We start from the raw sequence: 9,126 nt of genomic DNA, 5'->3' as shown, positions 1-9,126 counted from the left end.
GTAGGCTTAAACTCAGACCACAGTAGTAGGGAGGCACACATGTCAGAAATATGTGTGACAAGGTTTAACTCACATCACCTCCTCTGAAAATCCTTCTCTCTGTATAGAGACTGCATGCAGTACCTTCTTCTTGTTGTTGCTTGCCCTTAATTCTCAGAGAGGACCAATAACATTGTAAGTATTATGTCTTGATTTGTGCATGAATTCTGAGGCAGAGCTGCATAAAGTCATCACTCTCCTCCAGAATAATTGGAGTCCAGTGACAAGACAAAGGTCAAGATGACTGGCAATGACCCAATGACTGGATAATTTCTACTTGGATATCTAACGGACAACCCATACTCAATAATGATAAATCTGTTCCTTTATATTTTATCATTTTTATTGAGGGTACCAACCTTTTTTCTGGTCATTAAGATTTAACCTTCAAAATTTTCTTGAATATTCTTTATCTTCATGCCCTATATCAAATATCTTATTGAAGCCTGTTGAATCTACTTCCTTAACATTGTTGCTGTCATTGACCTTTCTGTTCTCAAGTCCTCATCATTTCTTGGATGAATTATGAAAACTGACATCTTATCTTCCTACCTCTGGTCTCTTGCTTTCCCAAGGCCATTCTCCACAGATGCCAAAATAATCTTTCTTAAGTATAAGTCTGAAGGTGTCATACTCCTGCTCAAAAATATTAATGGTCTCCCTTTGACTTCAAAAACAGCTACAACTTCTCCAGCTGGCACTTTAAAACCAATTATAATCTGTCTACAATTTACCCTTCTAAATTCATTTCACCTTACTTCCTTTCCCATACTATGTCATTCATATTAATTAGCTTTTTCTTTAAAATGTCATCTGACATCCTAATTCAGTGTATAGGCTTTGCCTGTGTCTACAATCTACTCCCTTCTTTACCTTCACTTTTCAAAATTCTAAGAGGTTCAGGACAGATGTCATTTCCTTTGAGAAGTCCTTCCTGATCCATTTAATTGTTAATACTTTCATTTCAAATGTCTTATTTATTTAAGTTTTATATCCTTCTCCCTTCAGTACTTATCCAGAATTATATTGTAAATTCACTAACCATAAGAACTGTGCTATTTATGTGTGTAGTAGTATAATTGTAATGGGAATTTGAAGATCTTCCCTGCCCCTTGATAAGACTAAATGAATTTGAAGACCTTCCCTGTTTTGAAGATAAACCCTGCCTCCTAATAGTCTGAATGTAATCCAGTGTAACCTGTTGTGGGAGAAGTTTGATGAAGGGTAGAGCAAAGACCACAAGAAGCTAGGAGACAGAGTAGCTAGATGGTGGGAGAGAGAGGATGCACCCCAGGGAGACGATTATGTTTTTCAGTAAAGGTTGGTTTGCAGGAAGGCTAAAGGATTCTGTGGCTCTTTTTGTGTTATAGTTTATTAACTTCTTTGCTACTAGATGGAATTGGCTTACTGGTTTTAGGACTCGGTTTTCTGGTGTCTGAATAAATGTTTTCTTCTGTCTTCTCTATGGAGAGTCTGTTATATTTTGTGATTGAGCACTATGCCAACAGACTTACAGTAGCCGTTAGTGCTACAAGTAGGAGGCAGTTTGGTCTAGTAGACAGAGAGCTGATTTAGAATAAGAAAACTTTGGTAAAAATTCTGCCCCTGGTATTGACCAAGGTTAAATTGACTCTTTACCTTTCCAACCTTCCAGACAACTCTGTAAGTTGGAGAAATTGCCGAACATTTGGTCATCCATAGTGATAGTTTCTTCACTTGAGAAATCACTGCAATTAAATCACAAGGCTAGTCCTAAAGTCCCATACCACCTCTTCAAAACAAATAAACAACTAAATTATAAATATTAGCTTATTCCTTGTACACAGTAGGCAATTAATAGATTTACTTAAATTTAATAACATTTTGAATAAGTTCATGATGTGTGAGCAGGTATGTATTAACAACTTTGAAAAATACCCAGAAGCAGATTGTGTAGTAATTAACCCTCCCACTCATTCATTTTCTTATTGATGTTTTATAACTGTAGAGATTAAATAAAACAAGAAGATATTATAAAGTAAAATGGTAATTTATTTCTCATGTTGAAAGATAATTGTAAATTAAGGGCAGGTATTTTTTTTGAAAACCTACACACAATTTGACATTTCAGTCTAAAATGTTCTAGAAGAAATAACAACTATGGTCACCCTACCTTTGGTTTCTCAATGTATATGTGTGCTCTTAAATAGTATAATTTAGAAACTATTATCATAGAAAAAGAGAAAAAAAAAACTGCAAGCACAATGGATAATCAAGGAATCATGACTGATAGAGAAGGAATTAATTATTGTTGACTATGACAACAAAGTATTTTTGATCGATGTTACAATAAAATGCATTATCAAATTACAACAAATCTGAAAAATTTAACTTATTTAAACAAATAATATTTAAAATAAAAATATTTATTTCCACTCTAAAAATCACATTATCACAAGATAGAACTGGATATGGATAGTTACAGATACAAATATATAGATATAGATATTTTCTGATTAATTATTCATTAAAAATTTTAGCTCTCAGAAGTTTTCAAAGCTTGATTTCTCAGAAGATTGGGCCTTAGCTTGTTGTAGTTTTTATATTTACCTGGTGACAGTCATTGCTAGCAATGAGAGGCATAGAAAAGAATTCATAGACACAGGTGATGAAACCTGGAAGAAAGATCAAACAATTCAAATGTGAATTAAATGGACCATTAACAAGGTGGTTGGTTCAGTGGGTAGAGTGCTGGGTATGCAGTTTAGAAGATCTGAGTTTAAATCTGACTTCAATTACTTACTAGCTATGACTCTGGGGAAGTTATTTAACCTGTTTGCCTTAATCCAGTAGAGGAAAAAATGGCAAACCACTCATGTACCTTTGCCAAGAAACCCCATGAAGAGTATTGGAGAATTATGGTCTGTGGGGTCTAAATGCATCAGAAATTACTGAATGGGTCAGCAACTACAACAAACATGGAACTTTAAATAGATCAAGTGAAGTTTTTCTTATAGCTGATGTAATTTAAAAAAATAAAAAAAAAATTAAAGAATAGAATGCTTTACATTATTTTAGTCCTTTATTCAAATCACTTGGCCATGAAGTAATTAGTTACATACCATTTAGTAGAATTTTTTTTGATATTTGACAATTAATGTCATAGAATTGATGTTTAAGATCGCTTAAGAGCTTCAGTATTCACAGAATTCAAGAATTTCATGTGATAATGCCTATAAAATGTTTTGAAATGGAAAGTATTGTATATATTTAAACTATTGTACCATATAACTAAATAATATTATTATATATAATCCAAAATAAAAATACTGACTCATAACGAGTGTCTGTCAAGGATAAATTAAAATTATACTCCAAACCATACTTGGGGTTTAGTTTTGTATTTTTCAGTAACAATTTGCCATGATTCCATACTACTTAAATGAAATCAAGCTATTTTTCAATAACCTGGCAACTTTGCTAATATTGTCATTTGGAAGAAACTTCAAACTGAATACCTCTGAATTTGAAATTATATATTTCAAAAATTGTGTTCTCTGAACTTTCATTGCAGATACTTCCTCTTGTGAAAAGTTTGAAAAAATGCTATTTCTGTCATTAGAAAAACTTACAAAATGTGATTTTTGAAAATGTCATAGATTTATTTTAATTGTGAAAGAGAGAAAGTTTATCTTTTGAATGTCAAGGATTATTAATAGTCAATTTTAGGAGCTAAATGGCAAATTAATGCCTTCATAAATCAATATGGAATCTGTTGCAAAAACCAATCTTCTTATGAATTTTTCTTACTCAACTTTCAGCTTTTTGTTTGAAAGTTATGAGCTTTCACGGGATGTTCATTCTGAATGAATCACGCAATATTGTACATAATGAACCGTTTCAGGCATAAGCAGCAGTAGAGTTTGCACATATGAAAATTGCATTTTGTCCGTAATCACAATTCAACTCAGCACACTTGCACATTTGACCATAATGCTTAGTAAATGTCATCACAATAAATTCCTAATTATTATTCTAGTTCAGATATTTGAATGTTACCAAATCAAATATCATTTAGCAATTCATTATAGTTTTCTCATACCCCCTTAAATCCCTGACTAGTTCCAGGACTTCCTAATAAGCAGAAATTCTTAAGATAATTTTTATTTTGAATGTGTATGCTTCATATACTTTGAGATGTGATTAGAAATTGCATATGAGTTGCTGCAAAGTGAGAAAGTCTCTTAAATACATCAGCTCTTAACAGAAGAAAAAGCCTCAAATAATTTCAATTCCAGCTTTTTCATTCTGTAATGAAGCAATATTAAAAGGTATATACAATGTAACCTTTACACTGCAAAGGTTAGGGGTCAGGACTAAAAACCTATCTTTTCAGCTAATGAAGGTAATATGACTAATATGACTCTTTCCTCTTCATCCCAATATATAGACTTATCTGACTTTCTTCAATTCCAAATTGAAATAGTACCTTCTATAGGAAAGCTTTCCATGTTCCTTCTAATTCTAGTGCCTTCCCTCAATTTATCATTTTATATTTATCCTATATTTGGCCAGTTTATACATAGTCGTTTCCATATTATCACCATGATTATATATCACCATGAGTTTCTCCAAAACAAGGACTCTCCTTAGCCTTTCTTTGTGTCTCCAGTGAGTAGCTCAGTGGCTGGTACATGGCAGCTTAATAAATGCTTATTGCTTGACTGGAACATCCTCAGAGAATATAATCTGACCTTAGAAGATGAGGTAAAAGTATTTACTTTCTAGGGCCCCTTTCTGTAAACTGTTAATAGAAGGAGTAGAAGCATGACCTCCCTGCTGCTCTGGCTTCTACCTTCCTCAATCCATGTAAAAAGGGGTCTCTAAAAAAATTTTGGAGCTGCAGAACCCACAAAATGACACAGAGAAGCTAACCCCCTGCTGAGGACAGCCTGGCAGACTGGCAGGAATGGGCCAGCACAGTGCTCTGGGAGCCTAGCACAGGCCCACCAGAGGCTTTAGCCCTAAGGTAGGCCTGCCCGGCCTACAGCCAGAGGGATTCCAGATCAGCACCAGCTGTGGCCATTTCCAGATTTATCAACACATAGATGAGAAGAACAAAGTGAGAGGTCAGTGCAGTCTGGACTTTGGGACCCAGTAAGGGGGGGTTGTAATGGGAATGCAAATTTGGAAGATCTTCCCTGCCCCTAGGCTAAAGTGCACCTGAAGCCTTGGGTGGGAGGCTTGTTTTTCAGTAAATACTTCTTGATTGGCCAGTGAGTCAATAAGGTTGTTACATTCTCTGAGCCAGGAGAAGGCTGTATAAGCCCTGATGTGAGGCTTTGTTTTGGGGGCTCACTTGGAGAAGTGTTCTGTGATTTGATCTGTATTCTGGGAAGCTGTTGTCCAGGGCCCCCCCGGCTTTGAAAAACCCAGATGTGGAAACCCAGATGTTGACTGGGTATGGATGTAATGGTTGGACAGTTTGGAAATCTGTCTACTTGATCTGTTTCTGTCTTGATAATTCTGCCTGTATACTTTGAAGTTCGGGGTGCTGACCTTTTCTCCTGAACAAGGTAAACGATGTATGTCTGACTGATTAAAGTAAGCTTGTTAACCCATTTTGAATTGCTTTCCTTTAACAAAGCAGATCTAAGAACCTGTGTGAGCAGCCACCCTGGGGACGCCGGGGTGCTTGCTGCTAGAGGAGTGCATGGCTTTTGTCCCTGGGGTGAGAAGCTGCTGAGAGCCGGCACAGCCAGCCAGTGCCACATAGCAGCTTCAGCTCCTGGCCTGCAGAGTGTAGGGGGATCAAGTGAACAGTCTGAGGGGTAATCGTTCTTGCATTAACCTGCTTGGATCTGGATTGCAGTCTAGGGTGGAGGTTCTGGGGTGTGTGTCCAGCTTGCCAGAGCGTGTGGAGACCTCAGAGAGGGCACCCATCTAATACCTCCGGCAGCTGAGAAAACCCCAGCGTTTGGGACGAAAGCTCCCCTGTCTGAAGCCAGAGTCCTACTGTGGCAAAAAGCCCAGGGGTCAAGTGACTGAGGGGCGACATGACCAGGCAAAGGAAACAAAGCAGACAGAAGATTCCACCATTAGACTCCTATTTTGGGGACAAAAAGCATGGAACAGGAGGAAGACAATGAAGTCAGACCTCCTGCAGCAAAAGCTTCAAAGGAAAATACGAGGTGGTTAAAAGCCATAGAGGACCTTAAGAAGCAGATAAGAGAAGTGGAGGAAATATTGGGAAGAGAAATGAGAATGATGCAAGAAAATTATGAAATGAGAGTAAAACCCTCACTGAAGAAAATAACACCTTAAAAAATAGACTAACTCAAATGGCAAAAGAGGCTCAAAAAGGCAATGAGGACAAGAATGCCTTAAAAAGCCGAATTTGCCATTTGGAAAAAAGAATCTCAAAAGCTCAATGAGGAGAATCATTGCTTCAGAATTAGACTGGAGCAAATGGAAGCTAATGACTTTATGAGTAATCAAGATGCTGTTAAACAGATCCAAACAAATGAAAAAAAATAGGAGGCAATGTGAAATATCCCATGGGAAAAACCACTGACCTGGAAAATAGATCCAGGAGAGATAATTTAAAAATTATTGGACTACCTGAAAGCCATGATCAAAGTAAGGACCTAGAAATCATCTTCCAGGAAGTTCTCAAAGAAAACTGCCCTGATGTTTTAGAACAAGAGGGCAAAATAAAGGCTGAAAGAATCCCCTCCTGAAAAAGATCCCCAAAAGAAAACTCCTAGGAATATTATAGCCAGTTTCTGGAATTGCCAGATTAAGGAGAGAATATTACAAGCAGCTAGGAAGAAACAATTTGAATATTGTGGAAACACAATCAGGATAACTCAGCATCTGGCTGCTTCTGCACTGAGGGATCGAAGGGCTTGGAATATGATATTCTGGAGGTCAAAGGAGCTGGGATTAAAACCAAGAATTACCTACCAAGCAAAACTGAGTATCATGTTTCAGGGAAAAATATGGTAATTCAGTGGAATAGAGGACTTTCAAGCATTCTTGCTGAAAAAAACCAGAGTTGAATAGAAAATTTGACATTCAGATACAAGAAGCAAGAGAAGCATGAGAAGGTAAACAGGGAAAAGAAATCATAAGGAATTTATCAAAATTGAACTATTAACATTTCTAAATGGAAAAACAATAATTGTAACTTATGAAACTTTTATCAGTAGTTAAAGGGAATAGAAATATATATATATATATATATATAAGGGTATATGAGCATATGAATACATATATGAATGTGTGTATATATGTTTACAGGTATACATAGGCAGAGGGCACAGGATCAATTTAACAGGAAGGGATGATACTTAAAAGGTGAAATTAAGAGGTGAGAGAGGAATATAATGAGGGGAGATGGGAAGAGACAGAATGGGGTAAACTATCTCATATAGAAGAGGCAAGGGAAAATGGTCACAATGGAGGGGAAGAATAGGATGGCAAAAGGGAATGGGTCAACCTTATTCCCATTGAATTTGGCTCAGGGAGGGAATGAAATACACACTAAATAGGGTATCTCACCCTACAGGAGAGTAGGGGGGAAAGGGATGAGAGGGGAGATGATGGAAGGGAGGCCAGGCTGGGGCGGAGGGAAGTTGGGAGCACCCACTTTTGAAAAGGGATGGGATCAAAGTAGAGAATAGAACAAGTGGGAGGTGGCATAGGAGGGTGGGAAATATAGTCAGTCTTTTACAATAAATCTACTAAGTTATTATTTTGCATTAGCCACACATGTGCATCTTATATTGAACTACTTATCTTCCCAGTAAGGGTGGGTGACAAGGGAGGAATGGAATGAATCCAGAATTCAAAGTTTTAAAATCAAATGTTTAAATATATATATGTACTATTACTAATACTATTTTACATGTAATTGGGAAATGAAATATACAGGCACCGGGGCATAGAGATCTACTGGAAAACTCAAAAGGGGTATGGGAGAGAGCTGGATGAGGGGATATCCTATGGGACTGCTATTTTGTGGCAGTGGGTAGGGGAAAAATGGGGAGAAAATTTTTAACTCAAAATCTGGTGGAAATGAATGATGTAAATCAGAACTTAATAAAGCATTTGAAAAAAAAACCTATCCATACCAAATTGGAAGTGTAGCTTTTTGGAGGGCACCTTACAATTGCTTTACTGCAATTTTGTTTGTTTATTTTCGTCTCTTTAAAAATCTTTGCAACGTGAAATGACTTAGTAGTTAGGTTAGGAGAGAAGAAATATATTCAGAAATGACCACAATATGTGAACAAAGATTCTAATTAAAAAAAACTATGGTTTTTTTTAAGTATAATACTATAATAGGGATGAACAAATTGTATATTGCTCTCAGATTTGAAAATTATTTTATCTCTTTTAATTTTCAATATATGCTGATGCCTCCGTGGTATATATATTATACCCATCTTATTAACATTGGACTTTGATTGAATGACTTATCCAATGTCATGCAGCCAGTGTCAGCCAGGATTCAAGTTCTAGGTATTCCTTAATCCTAATCCAGCAATCTAGAGTGTACAGCCCAGTATTCTTATTTGCTCTGACAGCTATTTGGAGGAACTCAGGAGAAATTTTTATTTTGAATAGATATTCATTATGCCATAGGTGAATATATTAAGAATGAATTTAGTATTTTTCTTTTAGACTAGTATATAGTTCACATTATTACCATTTTAGCTTTTATCTCCTCTAATAAAATATGTGTAGAGTTTATAACTAAAATGTTTCAGTTCTGAGGAGAAATAAGCAAGTCTAGAATGTTCTTTATAATCTTTTCAGGCTTTAAAGAATCACCATTTTCCTTTATAAGTGCTCACAGATTATCCTTTAAATAAGCATGATCTGTCAATTTACCAGGAATTGAAGTCATGGTTATTGATCTACAATTTGATGATCTTCCTGTCTTTTTTTTTTCAACTGATGGAATTACCCTTCTGCATAGGTACAATAGAAATAACCACAATTGTGGACCTTGAAGATCTTTGTCAATCCTTAACTCTAAAGTCAGTCAATAAGTCAATAATCATTTATTAAACTCCTACTATATGCCAAGAACTGTGAAGA

Source organism: Petaurus breviceps, unplaced genomic scaffold (genome assembly GCF_028583685.1).
Source record: "Petaurus breviceps papuanus isolate PSGF00001 unplaced genomic scaffold, PetGlider_PUasm1.0 90579, whole genome shotgun sequence".
Lineage (NCBI taxonomy): Eukaryota > Metazoa > Chordata > Mammalia > Diprotodontia > Petauridae > Petaurus > Petaurus breviceps.
The sequence above is the reverse complement of the archived record's forward strand: the minus strand, read 5'-3'. Positions refer to the sequence as shown.